This window comes from Struthio camelus, chromosome 22, assembly GCF_040807025.1.
Source record: "Struthio camelus isolate bStrCam1 chromosome 22, bStrCam1.hap1, whole genome shotgun sequence".
Lineage (NCBI taxonomy): Eukaryota > Metazoa > Chordata > Aves > Struthioniformes > Struthionidae > Struthio > Struthio camelus.
Genome location: NC_090963.1, coordinates 5,416,604 through 5,438,062, shown reverse-complemented (window position 1 = coordinate 5,438,062; position 21,459 = coordinate 5,416,604). Strand labels below are relative to the sequence as shown.

Genomic DNA, 21,459 nt, shown 5'->3' with positions numbered 1-21,459 from the left:
CAGAACCTACCTTTAGACCATGCAGAAAAGCGAGACTCTCCTGACCTCTTGAAAACCAGATATATAAAGCCCTGTATTTTCTTTTTAAGAAGATGCTCAGTACAGAACACCACAGAAAATGACATCTCAAAACATCCAGAAAGTGCATTTGTTCCTGCCGGAAGCATACTAACAGAGTGCATTGTGCTCTTCCAGACATGAGGTCATTTGTGCTAGTCCCAGAGGGTACGCTGTACCAGCTCATTTAGATGTAAAAGGGACTAAATCATTAAGTTATCTTTAATCATGCACCCAAGAAGCATCTCTGTCTCCAGGAAGAGAAGGGATCAGAATGTTCAGCCCTTTCCAAAATGCCAGACACAAGGTGTTTCGCTGACATTGCCTTCTCTATCCAAAACACAGCCAAGTTACTTTCAACCCCCAGCAGCTCCTTTCTCAGGGTGAGAGAAAACAAATAATGTGACAAATGTCAGTTATATTCCTTAATACAGTTAAAGGACACCATATAAACATGTAAGCTAAATATATAAGCCTATTGAGACTCAGGTCATTCTGTGAGCAGTGGAACTAGACAACTCTGAACTTCCTATGGAAATGAGTCTTGGTTTAGTTATTGTCTAGCAAAATGCAAGCTCACAAAGAAGCTTTTCCTGTCTGGGGGACATTTGCAATGTCTCCAGCACAGATTCTTGTTTCTAATACGGGTGGCCTTGCAGTGCAGCCCACAGTAGAGGGATTAACAGGGTCTCTTCTCTGGCCACCTATGTTTACAAAGCCTTTAGAAATACAAGATCTGCTGATCCCTTTAGGTAATAAAAATAATACTGTGCAAGCTCTCTTTGAGACTGACACACCGTGAAGAAATTGCGCTGAAATTTGCAAATGGTTCAAAAGCTATTAGGAGGCCACAGGCAGCAGGATCTCTTAGGCTCTGTCTTGTTTGCAAATCCAATGAAAACCATCTCAGAGGAATAAATATAATTATCACCACAGCCCAGAGAATGCTCACAACTTAAGCTGGACGTGACACAAAGGAATAGACAAGTAATGTAGAGGGAAGGGGGAAGGCAACACCGTCTTTCTCAGATATGCAAAAATATCCAGCTAAACCCCAGGGAGTCACAAAACTGACTTTGTAAAGGCATGATTAAATACAAAACAAACACTCAGAGTTCTTTTTCTTTGCCTTTCAACTTCAGCAATTATAGAAACTTAACCTGAAGCACACTCTATCTGCAACCAGTTGAGCTACATAACTATTTATGTGCTTAATTTGAACGGAAAGCTGAGATATTAATATACACGCATGTGGTTCTAGGAGCTGAAGATTTGAAGAAGAAAAAAAAGATATCTCCTGAGTCTTGCAATGTTTGATGAAATAATAAGACACTGGGAAGGAGACAAGTACCAGAGCTACGATTGCAGCCACAACACACAGCTGTTTAGGTCAGGAGAGGGTATGTTTATTCAGCAGCTATTTCCTTGGGCATCCGAGTGTCCTTTCCCTCATGTCCTCCTTGTGAGTAAAATGCCAGCCGCGGCTTTTCTGGAGGGTTCAGTTACAGCTGATTAGGATGTTGTAGCCCACATGCACAGCGTTTAGGGGATATGCATAGCACTGCCATGAGAGATGTTGCTGGGCTCACCACAGGCAAGGTGCATCCCGCCAGCCCAGGGCCCTTGCACACACCAACCGCAGCAGGCTGGCTGCTGGCATGCCGCTTCCAGAGGGCTGTAAACCTCTTCAGGATGAGACAATTAGGGAGGCTGAGCTCCGCCACAGACCATCTCACTGCATCAAGATACAACAGGACTGACAGTTTCTTTTCGATTACTAAATTCTCTGCTCAATAACACAAATTTCCTGGGATAAATAACAGAACCATGGAAGTAACAAATGAGTATATCTGGTATACTCTTATGTCTGGTAAAGTGTAAACTCTCTGGCAACATCTCTCTACAACATATACCCAATCACTAGCATACCAGAAGATGAGTCAAGGTAGTATATTAGGGAAGTGGATAACACCTTTGAAAACAAAGTTTAAATCTGTCTTTGGTCCTATACCAACCACAGTCATTCTTCAGCTCATTCTGAGTAAGCATGGATCTGCATCACTGTTCTGCACAACCACCACATAGTCATCTCTATGCTCACAAGTTCATAAGAGAAAAAGCACTCTAAAAATTCTTCTTCTCCACATTTTACATTTTTGCTCTTTGGAGCTTGCATTTCCAAGATTTTTCCCATTTTTCCCATTTTCCCATGAAGGATGTGATGCTCACTGCAGGGGAGAAGGGAGAGAGGAAGAAGTATATTGAGATTCTGAGAAAATAACGTGAATCCTGGAACAAAATCTTTTAAGGAAAAAAAATGAAACAAACCACACAGGTGATGCAGATGAGAACAGAGTACTATGAAATACAGTTCAGCACACTGGGCTCAAATGACAGAGAAGTAGCTTGGAGCAGCTGGATGATTTCAGAAAATGGGAGACAGAAGAGAAGCAGGATATGTTCCCCAAGCCTTTGTTCAGACGGTTCCAACACCCTCACGCAAAAGACTACAGAAATGCATTACACTCAAACACAAATAGATCCATAGGCAATGCCTTGCATAAATATAAAGGTAACTGATTAGGTGCTTTATGGGATAAGCATGTTAGTGCCATGGCTTTATTGCCTTTTAGCAGTTCAGCTCAGTTAGGATTCTGCATTCTTCTGATTATGCAGATACAATCTATCATATTGTTCCAGAAACTTGGTTAGGGCTGTGCTTGGAGAGATGGCTGCAGCTGCAGCACTCTCGGAGAGACACACATCATTGCTCTCTTTTATGAGAAGGAAAATTGGCCGTTGCTGCTCCTGCAAAAAGCAGCTGTTATTTGTTGTTTTCGGGGTGGTTGTTGGTTTTGGGTTTCTTTTTTTAAACTATTATGATGAGTTTGCCTTCTCTTCCCACTTAACTGAATTACACAGTGTTTATGTTTCCAGTCCTCTTGTGGAGATGTACTAAGCTGGCACGCCTGCTTAAGGCCAAGCAGAAGTGATGCTTTCCTCTCCCCAAGCAGATGCATGCCTTTGGCAGGAAGGATGAGCCTGTGGCTAAGACTGGGAGTCTTGGCCAGCCACCTTAGTTGCATCAGCCACCTGCTGTGCACTTTATTTTCAATGCAATAGCAAGAATAGTGAATTACCGTGCGTGAACCAGAAGGCTCAGACCTAATGGCTCTTGCACAAGGAGTGAAGTGGTGGCTTCATCGCCAGATAACCATCAGCACTGGCATCCACTCTAACGGCTCAACATCTGGGCCTCTGTAAGGCCAACTTCCCTCTTCAGGGCTAATGTATAACTCTTGGCTTCCATAACCCAAGACCTGGTAATACCCCTAGAAATGGTGATGTAGAGTGGTTCCCAGAGACAGACACCCCCAGAACTTGGCGGTGGTAGATTTGACATTTGATTGTTCTCATTCCTCAGGGGTACTGGGTACTCGCTGTAATGGTAATTTCTACACCGCAGAGGAGAGGGGAGAAGTTTACAATTATCCTAAATGCCATCTTTGCTCAAGCGCAGTTTTCCACAAAGTCAGTACACATGCAGGCCAAAGGAACACATGAATTTTGTCAATAGCCCACTACCACCCCTTTCATGTAAGATGGGAAAGCATATGAAAGTGCAGGCGGAGCCTTAAATGTCTCCATAGAAAATCCATATGATTGGAGCCTACCCCCTGCTTTCCAAAAAGGGGTGGGGGGGGGGAGGACTTCAGATTTGCCTTATATTACAAAGCCACAGTTTTTCTTCTCACATGATCTTTTTTAATAAAACCACCTTGCCCATTTCATAAAAGCAACTCATTTTAAAATAGCATTACTTTTGCATTAAAAATGTTTCCCCTTCATAAAACACCGCTGCTACAATTTTAATATAATAGCTGTTCATATTCTCTAGAAATACGCTGTAATTTATATTTAAAGGGATCTTAACAAATGTTTCAAGACAGTTTTTATTCAAAAGCATCTGTCCCCTTTCTCTCCCCGCACCTGGAAAAAAATCTGTTTCTTAAAGATCAAAAAAAAGAAACAAAGGATGCTTTCCTTCCAAATTATAATTGTTACCCACTTTTTCATTCAGGATTACACAAGTCGTGTGTGTTCAGACCAGAGAAGATGGGGTTGTGGTGTTATTCAGTAGCGAGTTCTGTAGTCCAAGCTACAGAAAGTTTGTTTTCCTCTCTGAGTGCTCCTAGTTCAGTTCCTGGTATGTCCATCCAGACTGAAGGTAATCACGCTAATATTTTCACACCTCTTAACAGCATGCCAATAAATAACCCCTAAATTGAAATTCCAGATCACATGTGATAAAGACTAGACAAGCAAAGAGCCTCAGGTCCTGATCCCACAATTAGCTTCCTGTGCCTAGATCTATGCACTCATACAAATTTAATGGAGTATTGAGCAGAGAGGCACTGGCAATACATATACCTTCAGTTGGAAATCACGGTCTATTCTTTTCTTTCCTAAGAAGCAGAACATGTCATTAACTAAAAGCAAGCCTTTAAGAAAAAAATTAAAATAAGAAATAGGAAATCTAAATATAGTTTTGTTCATTTTCAAATAGTGCTGCAATCACTCAGATGTACCGCAAAACACTGGCATAAAATAAATGTTAAAATGAAAGACTTACCCTCTGCTGCCAGCTGGCTCCAAACCCCACATCTGCTAACAGCAATGGCAGAAGCTGGTTATATCTTTGCGTTTGGTGATGGTCAGCCCATGTGTCCAAGACAATTCTAGCTCTTGTCCTAAAACTGCTGTTCCCAGTGAGCCTAAAGCATCTCAGTGTAATATTTCCCATTCATATAGTAAATGCTTCAACCCCTCCAGCCTTCTATATAATAGTGGCTTTGAATTCATATTCATTGTGCCTGCTTTTTGTTAGGCCACACCTCCTTCCTCTGCAACTAAATCCTGTTATTGTCCCCAGCCCACACACCTCCATAGGCATCCTTGGCTCTGACTCACATTTCTGCACAACCTGCACCAAACTTGAAACCCCATTTCTACTAATAGCACTTTAGCCATCCCCAACCTTCTAGCTCAGTCTTTTCATTATGCATTTGCCTTCTAGATCCTTTGCTGTCACATACACTTTCTTCCTACAGTGTACTGTCTAGCTTTGCAGTTGTTGGGAAGGTGTGGGGGGATGCTTTGTTGTATGGCACGACTGGTGTAGGGGGGGTGAAAGGTGGGTATCCTGAAGGAAGTAGGTTCCTAGAAATCTTGGCACCCGTAGTTCCAACCCCCCTTAGTGCCTCTGTGACAAATCCAAAAGCAAAATAAAAGCAAAAGTCTGGAGGCCTACAGCTGTAAAGGCTCCCCAGTCTGCAGAACTGTCTTCTGAAGCTAGTGAAAACATACTGTCACTCACGAGATTTCTCATACAGACAAGAAGGCCATCGGAACAGCTTTCTCTGCCAGCTCTCCTTTTGGTAGAATCCAAAGGAGCATGAAAACATCAGTCAAAGTCAAAATTAGTTAGGCTACTTTTAAATTAAAATTCCACCACGTTGGATTCCTATTCACTTTTGGCAAAACACAGCTTTCTGGAAATGGCTTATAGTTCCTCCAAGCCACGGAAGACATTTTTTGAAACTACTGCTGAACTGAGTGCTCAAAGCCCAGAGAATGGTGATCTCTGCACAAACATGTGGGATGACAGGAAAAGGAAGAAACATGTTATTAGCAGATCACAGCCAATTTGCTGCATCTCTGTGGATGGAACTGTCATAAGCACACTGCTGCAAGGTAAATCCAGCCAACGGGTACCTACAAGAGCGATAAAACATATCATGGGGGGAAAAAAAAACCCTACTGCCCTCAAATTGACAACCTCTTTCCACCACAAATCCCCTTGCCCAAAAGCTCACTAACCTTGCTCACATCCCTCTTCCTGTTTGGCAAGTTCTCACCAACTGAGTCCAGCCTCACGGTTCACCTGCCAGGGAGTCTCTCTGCAAAAATTAGGATTCATCAGTTAGCCTTTCCCTCATCCTGCCCAGGACAAGAGGGCAGATAGAGATTACTGTCACACAACTAGAGAGCTAGATGCTTCCCAGATGTTTATGTCTTTGCAGTTTTTAAAAGGAGTGGAGCAAAGTAGGGTATTACAGAATCACAGAATGGCCAAGGTCAGAAGGGACCTCTGGAGATCATCTAGTCCAACCCCCCTGCTCAAGCAGGGTCATCTACAGCACACTGCACAGGACTGCGTCCAGGTAGGTATTCTGATATTTATTTTCCCTATGGGTAAAATGTGAGGCAGAAAGAGGTGAAGAGATTTGCCTAAGGCAGCAGAGCAAGTCAGCAGCAAAATGAAGAACTTACCATGCACCCATGAGAACCCATGCAACCTTGACCCACCTGACAATGCCACCTCTTGCCCCAAACAGCACACTTATATCACAGGTTATTGTTTTTACCCAGCCTGAATTTACACAGCAACGAAAAGAAAGAAAAATATGTAGAGACAGGGATATAGCATTTGCTACATGGGGATACTGTATTAGCCAGGCAAGGATATGGAATTTATCAGACACAGATAGGCATTCGAGGAACTAGGGAAGAAGTATTCATTAGATGGTGATATGTATTTCCATGCAGCAGATTTGTTTTCCTTCTGAACAGCAAATCACACCCTTTTGCAGTAGGATTAGTTGATACGTTTAATGATAATACAAGAAGAACATATTTTCCTCTTCTCTTCACAATTCAAACCTCTTAAGTACAGAGAACGAGATTTCTTGAAATACCACTATGGAATTACCACTCTCCTCACATAAAAAGCTAGAGAGGCCATCAGAGTGGAACAAGAGTATTTGCCCTAAACATATTCGCACAACAGCTCAGCAAGAGAAAATAGCAGTAGCAGATCAGCTCTCCAGATCCCATCTCCACTGAGGGCCTGTCAATTGCCGTATGCCCTGATCCGATGACGGTGCTCAAGAGATTAACAGATGCTCTTTGCTCTCCAGTGGAAACCCAAGTTACGATTCCATCCAAATACTGAGCAGCAACGCCCTTCTGGATACTTTGGGGCCATTTGAGCTGTAGCCGAGGCTGAGGAAAACGGCCATTGATCATGGGAACTGGCAAGCAGGGGAAAACTATTCTGCATTACACAGGCGCTGTCCCTGTGTAATGTGTCCCTGCTTCTTGTGAAAGGGTTTGTAGCTCTAAGCACTGGTATCCAGGGGACCTTTGTACGGAAGATGCAAATTAAAGAACATTTCTCTAACACAGAAAATTCTAATTAGCAAACAGGCCATCCAGGCCCAATTAACCATTTAGATTGATTGACAGAGCTGAGCAGGTCTTGGAAACTGAGCTGCAGCATTTTTTAATAGCAGGAGGCCTGCCCTTTCAAAGTTTAGCTACAGGGGAGTTGAAAGTAAGCCAAAGTGAGAAAAGAAGAAAACAAAGGTGCACGCAGAGTAAAAAGCTAAAATAGAAAATTAAAAAAAAAAAAAGCTTTCCATGAATTAATTAGTCAACTTAGTAACTCCAGTCCTGTTAAACTTCTCTCGGTTACTGAGTGACAGGCAAGCATCGCTCTTTGATTAGTTTGGGCACCTACAAGTAGGGTTCCCTTATTCATCCCCATTCCCAACTCATCACCTACCTTGCCAGCGGAAGGCAGGGTGGCACAAAGAGTAAGTCCTCTCTTTATCGACATCTTTCATGAAAACTTTGCTTGAGCTATAACGGGCCGACTCAAGAAAGCTGTCATAGAACTTAATTCTTTAGGAAGAGCCCCAAATGCAAAGTGGTAGAGGAACTGTTTATAGCTTATGATATATCCAGTCCTCTCCATCACGGGGTAATGACTATATCAAATATACCAAGGAGACAGGTGCTTACAGGAAATGTAATAGAGAGAGTGAGACTATCTCTCCCTACGTTTTAAACCTATTTCTACAATCCTCTATAAGAGACATTATTAAAGTCCAATAGGTGATTGATTTACAGGTACGGAAAGGATACTCATCTCTATAAAACTACACCGTTTTTGAGTTATTTCTAAAGAATCCTTTTTAATGCTAAAGTATTTTGTTTCATTCTTCTTAAATTTCACAGGCCTTTCTCAAGACATCAGTTTGGTATTTGTAAGGCAAACATATAGCTTTTTCTTTTTAACACAGTAGGATAGAAACAGAGCTGAGCACTAAAACAGTCATTGTCTTTGTTTCCCTACTGAGCAACAGTGATGCTGTTTGCTACATCACTGCAGAATTCAAGGGAATACAGTAAAGGGAGCCTCGGACAGGTCATCCTAGGTGGAAACTACACAGACACACTGGAAAACAAAAGGAAGGCTGAATGCATTTTGATGTTTATCATTTGCATACTGCCCACAGCGTCCAAAATACTTTGCAGACAGGCAAAAAGACATGGCTGTGGTTCTAAAAGACTGTGGCAAATCAGGATGTAAAGAAATACAGGGCTATATTTCTTCTTTCACACATATCAGTGTCAGTCTGAGGGCTTTGATTTCACTACCTCTCAGAGGCACACAACGATTTCAGAGGCAACACTGTCTATTTACACTGATGAATGCAAGACACTGATCTGTCTCAGAGTTCTCTTGAAGCAAGGGCTAGCTGAGCAAACTGACGGTGAGTTGTGTATAAACTGAAGAGAGAGCTACAGGTGAAAAAAAATGTTTCTACCAGAGCATCTGGAATAAACTCAAGCTCAACAAAGAGATATAATTTTTGGGAAGCCAGGCTGGTTTGTTTGTCTTCATGTTATTCATCTTCCTCACTGCTATACTTCCACCCATGTGTTTCTGCTGCTCCCTGAGCCAATGGAACAAATAAAAATCCCAGGTTGAGCTTTTATTATCCTGCGTAATGCAAGTCAAGCTGCTTTGAACGTCCTCTTGTTGGGTATTAATGCAGCATGCCATTTGTTACACAAGTATTTTGCTGTGGCAGACAGAAAGTGACATTTATGGGTCTATCATGAGAATGAATTTCACCATCCATTAAAATGATGTACAGGTAAACACTCCATTCATTTTAAATCTATGAGCTTTAGTTCTTTCTCTGCTCTGGTAGATGGAACCATCAATACAGCTACTATTAGCCAAACTATTTGCTGGGAAGTGAGAACTGCTGAAAAATGTTAAAGGCCTGTAATTAAAGGGATTATAGCTTGAATGGAGAGTACAAGAATTAAAGTTCTTATAGATCTGCATGTGTGCAGCAGCTGTGACGCATCTCCAAAGCTCTGCTGCTGAAAAGGCCTTGTCCCTTTCAGTCACGAGCAAAAACCACTCTTGGTTCAATCATCTGCTGGAACTGAACTCAGGACCAGTGGATCTATAAAATGTATTTTTACCACTCAAGTTAAAAAAAAAGCAGTACGTGGAAACGTTATAAACACGATGGCATGATGGATTTATAAATCTCTCTCTGGGGTACAGCCATTAAAGAAGACAAGACAGCATAAGCTTTTGACACCGGTTCCTCAGCTACTAGCTGGAGTTGCGGCATAGTGGGGCAGCACAGTGTTAATCAGTCACCATGTTCCACCCGAACGGGTGAACACAGCTGAAGGGCAAATTGTTAACATAATATGTTACAGTGCTTCAGAATCCTCTGCTAGGGTGAATATTATATTTTAGTTTTCTCGAGAATTGCCCGCAGAAATGTACAAGGTAGAAAGAAAGCATGCTATAAATGTAAGCCACGTTGCTTGAAAAATGATGTACGGTTGTTTATCCACTGTAATTGTAGAAATTAAAGTAATAACAATTACAATTAAGTGACTCATATGTACTATTGTGCAATTAATTTAGCCTTAGAGGCAATGTTATTGTGTATTAAATAAAAGCCAAATGATGATACATAAGTTGTCTTTGTGATTCAGTTGGTTGCATTGCTCCAGTGGACCCAGAACCAGGCCTCCTGCAGTGCAACATGATTTCCAAGGAACCTGTATGTATGGAAGAGGTTATTCATCCTTTGCTGTGACATAGAATCATGTCTCACACTACCTTTGATGGTTTTTGCAAAGTAAAGTTGTTAATCCAGCTTTCTTGGGCAACTACCAGCCTAAAAGAGCTCTGTTTCATCTATTTCGGCTTCAATCGTATTCATGTACCATTCCTGTTCTTTTGGAGTGTGTTCCTAACCTCGGTTTTAATAGCTTTAACTGATATGGTGGTAGTGTGTTGCGTTCCCTATGTATGTGTCAAATTTTGAGGTCTTTTTTGGGATACATTATTCAGTGTTATTTAGACAAGACTCTTAAGGACTGAATTATGCAAGTATCTCAGCTACCAGTCCAGCATAAGAAATACCACTAATTCAGTGCAACAGGAAACGAGGAAACATCTGCAAGACAGCAGTCATGCAAAGGGTCCCCCTGCATCCGCAGACAGAAATTATGCAGAAGGTCCAAGAGAAGATCTAGTTATCTCAGCTGTATATTGACAGTGAAACATCACAGTGACAATCACTGGAGCTATATCCTTAAGACAAATTGCCTGAGTTCCACATACACTTGTTGCATTTATGCGAAAGTTTTTCACATGGGGATGCCACAAAGAGGTCTTGCAAATGTTTTGAGCTGTTAGATCGCTAATCCTCAATGTCAACTTTTAAATATTAACTTGCTGACACTGACAGTAAAAATTTGGTCACGTTCATAGCAAAATGCGCATCTGACCCACACAAAACAGAAGAGAAGAAAATACTATGTCTCTTTTAATTGAGATTTCTACATTTCCATTGTCTAACATTTCTAATTTGAATTTATGATTTATCATCTGCGAGTTCCTACTTATTCAGTATCAAGTAGAGAATTTAGAAGTTATGACAGGAAAACTTTTAAGAAAGAAAGTTTTCTTTTCATGAAAATATTTTTAAAATAAGAGAAAAAGATTATGCAAAAAATCAATGAAAAAAAATGGTATTTTTAAGTAGAAGGTTTTATAAAATTCTCCAAGAGGCATCAGTAGGTCTAGAATCCTCATAAATACGTTTTCCGCAATCAGCTAGTCTTTAATTAACACCCAGTAGCTGCCTGACAGAATCTAAATTGAATCTTTAAGACACTTAATTTAGAAAGTGCAGCTGAAATGTATTGGAAGTGGTTCTCCTGGCTTGGCCATCAGTTCCTTCTCTGTGACAGATGCAAAAGCTTTATTTCATAGACAGCTTGTCTGAGTTTGGGGAACCTGAGAAGCTAAAATTCACTTTCAAAGTGGATCTATTCTTTCAATTACAGCCACTTCCCTCAGGAAAAGAAACCAAAGAGAACATCTTGGCTGTGGCTGAAACAAGGGATCAGAAATAAACTAGGTGAAAATGTGTATTTCCTTAGAAGTGCTGTAGGAATAATCACTAAAACTGTGTAGCTCTTGTTATATTACGCATGTGAATTATCTTCAGAGTAGTCCTCACTCTCCTTGCTAACTTCTGCTCATATTCACTATGGCATGTGTGTCCTCAACTGCTTTTGTATTAGCTAAGCTTTTTCTTTGATATCTTTAGTAACTGGGGTCCTTTTTCTATTAAAACTTCTATTAAAATTTTAGTATTAGTGTAGAGTCAGTCCTGGTGTGGCAATCACTGCATCTCAGCTTTTTGAGCAAGGGTTAAAGCATGATACTTCTGTTGAAGACGGTGAGTGATTTACTAGCACTTTCAGTGGAAGAAGGAGAAGGGTTCAGTCTGTCTGCAGAGCCTTACCAAATCCCACTAAAAATCCACCTTGCCAAAGATCATGTCTGTTAGAGTGGCCAAAATCAAATGTGAAGGAAAAAATGTAACAATAAGCAGGCATATCTCTCCCCAACATATTCTCCCAGCACCTAGAGATGGCACTTCAAGGATTTCTTGATTCACATGTGGAATCTGTCTTTCATAGGCCATGAAGGATTTTTTTTTTCCATTAATTTGTGCACAAGTACCTGTGTTTGACCCTTTTCAAGTAGCTGTAACTGACCTAGAAAAATTTTGCGTTTCTTCTTGGATTGTTACGGCCTCTTCCCAGTTTTGAGCTGTAAGAGACTTTTCTTACCACGCACAGCCTTCTCCTGAACGTTGTGATTCTGGCTGCTGCAAAAAGCCCTCATTTCAGATGAGCAGTGGGGGAGAAGAGAGTAGCCATTGCAAAGTGATAAACTCTGGAGGAATGCAGCTCCTGTTTTCATGCAGAGGGCCCCTGCAGCATGGTTAGAAAAGGGAAAAGAAATGCCAGCTGATGTGCATGCAGAACGGTCCCTAAATAGAAGACCTTTCAGGCTGCCACAGCTTTTAAATAAAAGGCGTTGCATAAACGTTGGTGAACTGAGGAGACTCTGCCCTCTAGGAGAGTGGGCTTGACTCCCTGCTGCACTGAAGTGGTGTGGCAGGGGTTACCCTTCTCAGAGCAATATGTTTACACCAGCATGGGGACGATACAAGCCAGAACAGAATCAGGGCCAGCCTCTTCCAGCCCGCATTTGTCTCAGCCGTTTTACCCCAATGGAGGAACACATGCTTGGCACTAGAAAAAATCCTGTTCTGGGTGGGCATTTGAAATAGAAAAAATCCTGTTCTGGGTGGACGTTTGAAATTCTGTGTGCTTTTCATGTGGAAACTTTGGCTGTTTTCTTTGGCTGTTTTCCCATCTCATCTTCAATTTCCACCGCACGCAACCTGTGTATTAAAGCGCTTCTGCAGCTTCAAAACAGATGAGCTACCAAGATCACGTAACGTAGAACAACATGGCCTAAGCAGATTTCCAGAACATATTTAACTCTTTGCTAAAGTGCCCAGAGTGGCTTCTAAAGGTGCCTAGGCTTTTATGTGCAGTTCTAACGTAGAAGATAGTCTCCTCACATGAAGCTCTCTGGATGCACTGCCACAGTACCTTCACAGATGTCATCTCAGAAAAGTAGGCATCGCACAAGCTGCAGCTGCTCACTGGTGGCTGAGCTGTTTCCAGGCAGCTGTGCTCAGCCTATTGTTTCAGCTGCAGACAAGGGATGTTTGCAAATGTGCTCAAATTTCCCCAGCCACAGCGGCTATATCTATGCTCGATTTTTTAGCTGATTGTAATGGACACAAGATAACTGACACATTATGAAGGTTGGTGGTCTACAATAAAGAATGATTGTTCCTAGGCTCTAGAGTAGGGTTTTCAGAAACAGTCATTTCTTTTTGTGAAACAGAGGCACTCAAAGCCATTCACAAGATGGCTACGAATAGGAAGGAGCCAGGATCAGATGAAAGATAATTATCTCAGGGAAGCCCATAGCAGCCATATGTGCTTTTTCACCATAGCTTGGCAGCTATGATATAAAACACAGCTAGGATACGATACACATTGCTTCAAGCTCAGAGCATGTTCTCTTGCCACTGGAAGAGAAGTCATCCCTAATCTCTGCGTGCCTGGGCCCAGTTTGCCTGGAGATCTTTCTCATTTACTCAGCAAAGCAGATCTTAACACAGCACATTGAAACTAAACAGTTTGCAAGGAAGCCTTTGTACCTAGGGACAGAAGGAGAAATTATTGGCCCAGCAGCATGCAGACCAAGGATCCTGGGGTGATAAAGGAAGTCTCAGCACTGGGCATTTACTATTACTTCAAGAGCAAAGATTCAAACTCTTTCCGTTCCACTTCAGGATCAGTCTTTCATCACTCGAACAGTTAGGGACAGTAGTAGAAACCATTCACAAAAGAAGACATTTCTGGGCAGAGAAAGAACCTTGGACAATGGCTCATAAAGTGTCCCCGGTAAGATTAGGCATGGCAAGAGTCAGTACACTTACGGTGAGACCTAAAACAGCATGCCCAAGCCCATGAAGGGGTCAGTGAGTTCCTATTTAGCTCAGTGATGAAAGTATTCAGTATCTGACAGGGCTGGGCCCAAAAGCCCTTTTTGAAGGACAGACAGAAAGCTGTGGTCCCAAAGGTACCATGATCGCGCTCGAGCGATGGAAAATGCAACTTCTCGATCATTAATTAATTCAGTTCTGCAAAGCGCTCCAAGGTTCTTAAATGAAAGGTACCAAAAAACCCAAAGCATTATTATTAACAAAATGTTCGGTCTTTTTACAAATGAGTTAGTTTGTAATATTTCCTTAATGAGGAATATTATCTAATGAAACTAACACACTACATCAAACAGACACATACTACTCAGCAGCTAATCCAATAAGAGAGAGTGATAGGAAAATGTCTTTAGGGTTTAACAGGGGAATAACAAACAAACAGGCAATCACATATGTTTCGTTTCAGTTAATAACTGGGATCTGTCTGTGAATAAACATTTCATATCGCACCTTTTTGATGGCTGCCACAACAGTATTTCAAAGAGATAGCTCCTTCTTCACAAGAAAGTGGAGGTTGCTCTTCTGTGAGAAAAGAGAGATGAAAGACAGCTTCACAATGTAGTTCCAACACAGTCCCAGACCTTTTGAACCGCTAGGATTTATGTGTCATTAAATAATTAACTCAATGATGCATGAGGCAAAGTAATGCGACACTCTGTAAAAGACCTAAATTAGTTGCTTTCATTTTAGCAGACACTGAGTCTTCATGATGAGATATAAGTGAGGTGAACTTTATTTCAGAGATTGTCTGATAAACGCAGCCATAAAGAAGATGAAAAATGGCTTGTTCAGATAAGACTTTTGTTTGCTGGAATGTTTTTTGTGTTGCAGTGTCTTTGGTTTAAATTAACTGACATAATCAGATGCCAAAAAAATGCTAAGAGCCTCGCCCTTGTGCTATGAATTCCGGGGACAGTAAGAGGCATTTCAAGGCAGGTCTGAATCAGAGATTTGTAATTAATTTACCTGATGACTTTTACCTTTCAGTATTCACAATCTAGTACATGCAGTTTAGTTTAAATCGTCATCTGCCACATTCTGCCACCTCTCTTGGGATTATCCTATAGTCTAATAGGATATAATTCCTGACAGCGTAAGACTCTGTGCTTTACTTAATCCCACCAGTTTTATTTACACTTTACTGCATCACCCTTAAGGCCCTTCCCACGTCGGTGCACACAGCCTTTCACAGAATTTGTTCACTGAGGCAGAGACTGGAAGGAGGAACTGGAAGGCTCAAGTGTTAGACTCAATCCCAAAACATCCCACTATACTAAATTAAGAACTTGGGCAAGCCGTTGAGTAGAAGGAGGGAACAGTTCGCAATCTAGTCTCTGACCTAACCTCTTACAAGTCCAGGGCCAACTATGAGGTCAGGCACATGCAATGTTCAGCTAAATTTAGAGTAAGGCTCTTTTCACGTTCTTCCAGCCAGTTGCAGATTTGGAGGGATGAATGGGGAGGGAACCTCTGATGATTTTAAAAAAATGCAGCAATGGAACATCCACAGATTTACATCTCAGGTAAAGGTCCTCCGTGAGAAGTGTGCACTTCTAATCCCAGATTTATTAACATGGGTGAAAATGAAGTCACTTAACGGACTCTGTTTCCAGCCATGCAATTTGTGTGCCAGGGACCATGCTATTATCTCAACCTGTGGTGAGGCAACCTGTACTTAACCCTGCAGAGGATTAGGATTATATGATCCAGACGGGGCCATTTTAGCCAGGTTGCTGCTTCATTATTTAAAAGGTAACAAAAAAATTGACTAATCTGGTGCCATCTGCTCAGGACGAGGTGAGAAGTATTCTGCCAGCATCTTATGTTCACCCCTGTCCACACGGGCATCCGTTCCCACTTAATTACATGCTGTTGCATTCACTGCTGTTGCCTTTGAACTGGCACCTGAGGGCTGTAGAGTGGCTGGAGAGAAGTGCTCTTTAGCAGATGGCACAGCCTCAGCCAGCAGGAGACAAGCAGTAGTGAGTGTTGAACGGATGCCCTCTGCCCTGTTTCCAGCAGTTCCCTGCTGAGAAGATCTTTCTTTGCAGGCTGGCTGGGGAATTGGAGCTCTCACCACTGGGAAGCCTGTTCTCCGCTACAACCTTGAAACAAACAGCTTCCCAAATCGTATGAGGAAGCACAGCTTGCCAGATCCCAGGCTGCCCGTACTGTTTCTGCCAGGGATGCTGCAGTGGGAAGAGAGGCTGAAGAAGGCTGATCCTGCAAGATTTTTGCACACAGACAGTTCTTGTGCAGGACAGAGACACCGGGATCAGCCTACTGCTCCATGACTGGAGGCAGCTGCCTTCAAGCCACGGTCAGGAGGAGAAGACGCATCCATCAGATCACAATCAGAATCTCAGAGCTGGATGTCACTGTGTAGCATATAATTCACCTGAGGTGGGAGGTTGCACATGGCAATGTGGCAAAGACAAATGCTCTGCACTTCAGAGCTCAAGATTTTTCAGCTGTCCCCAAACCATGCAAAAGGAGGCAGACCCTGACCTTCTAGGAAGTGTGCACTGCCAAACACGGTTCCTTCTCTCGTCTGGGCCACATTACACCTGCTCTGCTAGTATGCAGCACCGTCAGGTCAGGAATGATAAAGTCATTCTGTGACTACTGGATAGTCATCACTCATTTTCTGTTTGTGCAGTAAACCTAAAATCACTCCACTCATGGCAGCGAAAGAAAAGAGTGCATCTGATAGACCCTTAATTGGGTGAGATTGATAGGCAGTCGAGGTTCTCCCTGCTTTGAGGCTCTGACTCTCCCTGCAGCCAGTGACATAAGCTGTGGTCTTCACGTGGGCTGACTGGAATGAGCTTCATTAATGTTTTCTTTGGTATAATCCATCATCCCTTCAACAATGCATTTCTGACAGTTAATTAGACTCCACAAAGTGGAATAAGTAGTGTCGTGTTTGGAATTATAATCCATTACTGAGCAGCAGATTGTATGAGGCATATCACCAGCCGGAGCTCTTGGACATCTTAAGTAGTTTTTATTCCAAAAGCTTGGTAAACTGTGTTTAGTAAACAGTTCTGCAGCATATTTGGAAACGGCTTTATTACAAAGAGGAGTCAGGAATCAGGGGCCACCCGTTCATTAGCAGAAACCAAAATAAATAAACAAATACATAAATTCAGACCTTCTGAACAAAGATGAAACCCAGGGGTCATTAACTGCCCTGGATAACACTCAGTACATTAGAGATGAAATCCTTGTCCAGCTGATGTCTGTGCCAAAGTTCCTGCTGATTTCAGTGGGGCCAGGACTGGACACAAGAAGTCTGTTACTCAGACCAGACTGCGAGAAAGATACAAGACCCTGCAATGATGACCTGCTTCACCTTAATTAGCAGGGCTGCCTGCTTTTTGGAAAGCTGCTGTTATTTATTGGGTGTGCACAAAAAAACCCAGGAAGCTATGGGTGGCTTCTAAGCACAACTGTGATATAAATTAATATCAGAATGAATAACACTAAGAATAATGAAACTGGATTCACAATATTAGAGAAGGAAATGTCAAGCCCGTCGAGTTCCTGTGGATGCACAGCAAGGAAAATAACATTAAAAGGGAGGTCAGTAATGGCTCTATGATGAACGGTATGAGGCGGGAGAGATGTTCTTTCGAAAGTACTTTGCCTGCTACTGCTCAGATGTCCGCTTGCCTCAGACATGCAACAGTGCTGCTACCTTGAGGCCCCTGAGCACAAGCACACTGTTTTCACAGCCTGCAATCAGATGAAGTGTGACGGGCAGAGTATCAAGTCTGAACAGACCTAGGTAACCACTTTTCACACCTGGCCTCATTTCCCTCTGTCTTCTCATTCTTAACTGGATTTTCATTTACTGCTTATCTAGGCAGCGTTTGAAAAATGTCCCAGACCTCTCTGGATGGAAATCATCAGTCAAACATGACCGTGAATCTCCTTTTTGGAAAGCTCATATGGCTGTCTGGAAGTATCCTCGTCTCCATATGTTAAAAGGAGAGCTAGTGCCTCCACCTTCTTGCCCAGCTGCTCTCTCACATCTCTGCCCACATATCGTTAGTGCCAAATAGAAAGCACAGGGGAGGCTGCCTCAGGAGCACAGTGCCAGAATCACTGCTCAGCATACTTGGCTTTTTCAAACCACAGTAGTGGCTCTGTCTAATAGTTACGGTAGCTAATTGTCAAGGACATATGGCTCCTACTTTCAAGATTTGCATCAAGTTGATGTGCGACCTTGGGCAAGTCACTTAGAAGAACAAGGGCTCCCAAGGATCAGCCACATGAAGATCAGACATAGTGATCTCTAAGTCTTTTTGTGGGCCAACCCTAAAATGATTTTAAAGTAGAGCTGTTTCCTTCTTCCAAGAAATCCCTTCCCTGAGGCAGAGATGTTCCACCTCTGAATGCAGGCCATATATCATAGAGAGACAATTTTCTGGGCACAAAGCCTGCTTCTGATGGCCGTCTTTCTAAATGATCCCTCAGGTATGAGGGTAAATGAACTGTCACGGTGAACCACAATCTTTCCTCAGAGTACCTTTCCTGCTGCATAATGAGCATGTGTCTGGTTAGATGAGTGAGAGGTAGCAGCCACCCTCAGCAGCCTTCTTTGCCAAGTACTCCTTGGATCCAATCAGGGAGCAGGATGCAGACTTTTGGACGGCACATGGATAATTTAGCTGATCTGCACGCAGAGAGAGAATCTGGTGCTGCTGGGAAGCATCAGATCTTCTGTGTGTGCACAAATCATTACACTGCTTACGCAGCTATGGAAAGTTTTTGGTGCACAGTCCTCCCCGGCCGTTAAAAGATGATGGGAGAGCTGACCAGCCAGTTGTTCACTGAGCAATTCAATGAGAAATTGGCAGACAGGCAAACCCACGGTTTTTAAAAGGAAAACTGGAAAGGCAAAAAAAGGGCACATTTTAACATGATCATTTGTTTGCTACAACAGATTCCATGGCAAATTTTAATTTCTCCTTAATCTGAATCGTTATCACCAGAAAGTCACCAAAAAGCTGGGTTCTGCATTTAGAGTCATTTTATTTTTTATACATTAAAAAATTCCCACAAAATATTTTTTAATAAAGGCATAGGCCACAGAGGCCAACACCAACTGTCTGCCTAAGCGCAGCTGTTTTGGAAACCTCAAAGGAGAGTGCACCTTTAACTTTGAAATTGATTTTTTTTCACTTTATTTTGTTCAGCTTCTAGAAATTGTTATACTAATTCAAGCTGTAGTGCAAGCTGTAGAGAAAAATGTGATCAGAATTGGGGCCAAGGACTAGGCACACAGCTCTCAGGCTCCTGATGGCTATTCCTTGATTATTTTGGGCATAAATTGTATTGATTATGGAAATGAGGAAGTGCAGTGACAGGCTCCAGAGGAATAGGCAAGCTTCCCAGGTCAGCATTTGTATGTCTGAATCCTATCTGCAAAGCACTGCTGGAATTCAAGCAATTATGAACTGATAAGGTTTCTGTCCCTGAATATCCCAGTACATCTGGACCACTAATGAGAGTGCTTAATCAGATAGAGCTGCGCATTTCACACATGGAAAAACTGAGGCAGAGGAACACCTGCTTTTTTCAGGAACGCACAGTTAAGGAAATCTCTGGCAGAGCCAAAACTGAACTCAGATTTTACAACAGATTTTACAAACTTAACTCAGATTTTACAACTCTCTAGTCAAGCCCTGTAAAAAAAGAGCATCTTTCAAAAATACTGAATGCCTCCAATCACATTGTTTTTGTGCTAGGGGAAACCAATTTTCCACTGTAACCTCTGTTGATAGTGAATTGTTGAGGGGCTGATACTGGAGAAGTTATGAACTTCTTTTGCCAATCTTTATTGCGACTCCTGGGGAAATAGGACAGCAATTCTTCATATGGATGTTCTGAGGACAGATACATGAAAGATTATAAGATGCTCAGATACAACCATATAAGATCGCAAATGAAAGCCAAAGTGGAATTGGAATTCTACAGCAAATACTACCTAGTACTATATTTCTTGTGTATTCTTCTGGTACAATCAAAGATATCGGATATTTCTTTTCAAGTCCTAGCTCCTGCATTCATGTCGGTAGCTGCAAATTTCAGCTTTCAATTTCTAACCATCATCATAGTAGAATAAAGGGGCTTTTCAGCCTCAGCTTCTATATTTGAGGCACAAAAGAAGGGAGACCTGTAGCTCTGGCTTTACAATGCTGGTAAATATTTTGCACCTGGCTTTACTTACCAGAAGGTTACACAACATTATTGCAGAACAGATATGTCACGCCAGGCAGAGAGACAACTGTGGCTTCTGTACAAATTCTCTTCACACTATAAATATAGATCTTACTCCATAGTTGCAACACAATCTCGATCTGCCTGTGGTGATAAAGGGAAAAAAAAGCTGGTTAATTTAATTAGAGTCCACTTGAAAACCCAGTAGCATGAAATAATTTGATATGCAGAAATAACCCTCACCAGCTACAGAAAACATTTCATTGTGTCTTATCTTGACATAACAGTAACTGTTATACTTAACACCTTAAACTGTATAAACAGTGTGACTAGAGACAGCCCTAAGAATATTTTAAAAGACATCAGAACATTGCCACTTATTCAGCTCTCAGTTTTCTGTCAGGAAAGTATGCTAAAAATGCTGCTAGAGTAATATTCATCCTTGAGGAAATTTACAGTTAACTCATGCCCATCCATTCAGCAACAGTAAACACCTCCCACTAAAAACTCCTCTCCTTTTCAGTAAGGCCGTTGCTGGCCTAAGGGGGCCAATACTAAATGCAGTTGTGAGATGTAACATTAAAATACTTCAGATTCATACTACAACAGGTCATTACTAGAAGTACAAAAACATGTAGTACCGAATCAAAAGTCTATAGACAAGCTGGCAAAAAAAAGAGCTAATTATTTTTTGGCAAACATCTCGAGAGGAAAATTCTTCCCCCTAAATTTCCTGTGAATACTTCTCTTGCTTGTTTGCTTATTTTCGTCTAATAAAAACTGAAAAGCCTGAAAAGAATAAAGTTGCTGCAAATCAAAATATTATCTGTAGTTCAAAAATGAGCTTTCCTTTGTTTTTACAAACTTGTTTGGCTCCCAGCATCATTTTCCAGTTTTGGAAAGCAGAAAACCAAATACTATTAGCATACATTTTTCTAGTGGTTTGGCATTTTTTCTTGCAGAATTAAACAGTACAAAAAAACCCAAAACCTTTCTCTGAAGGCAAGAGGGAACTAGCTGATTATCTACGATGATCTCTTGCATATCACAGGCATTACATTTCACCTTGATATACCTCTACTACGTACAGTACTTTTAGTTAACTAAAGCATTTCAGTCTCATAAAGCTAAATTGTGGTTTAGCGCAGAAAAGAATTCTATTCTTTTAATCTTACTTTTAGTAATGTAAAGCTAGGCAGAAAAACCCCACTTAACTTTTATAAGGCGCAAAATCTGTGTGATACAGGAAATAAAGCTATAGAAACATGTTTTCATGTATGTGTGTATGTGAGAGACTATTTATGCATGTGCACAGGAGCTAGAGCTATAGGAACCTTCT

At 41.7% G+C, this 21,459-nt stretch overlaps 1 protein-coding gene across 1 annotated transcript in view; it reads right to left on the bottom strand.

Moving 5' to 3' along the window:
- The window catches only part of B3GAT1 (beta-1,3-glucuronyltransferase 1), a 90,011-nt gene that overhangs the window by 59,893 nt on the left and 8,659 nt on the right, over positions 1-21,459 (bottom strand). Inside the window, exons 4-7 of the mRNA XM_068916888.1 lie at positions 20,131-20,264; positions 14,343-14,414; positions 5,938-6,017; positions 4,691-4,722 (exon numbers count right to left, since the gene is read on the bottom strand). The gene's annotated coding sequence lies outside the window, so the exon portion shown is untranslated. The remainder of the gene's footprint in view (positions 1-4,690; positions 4,723-5,937; positions 6,018-14,342; positions 14,415-20,130; positions 20,265-21,459) is intronic.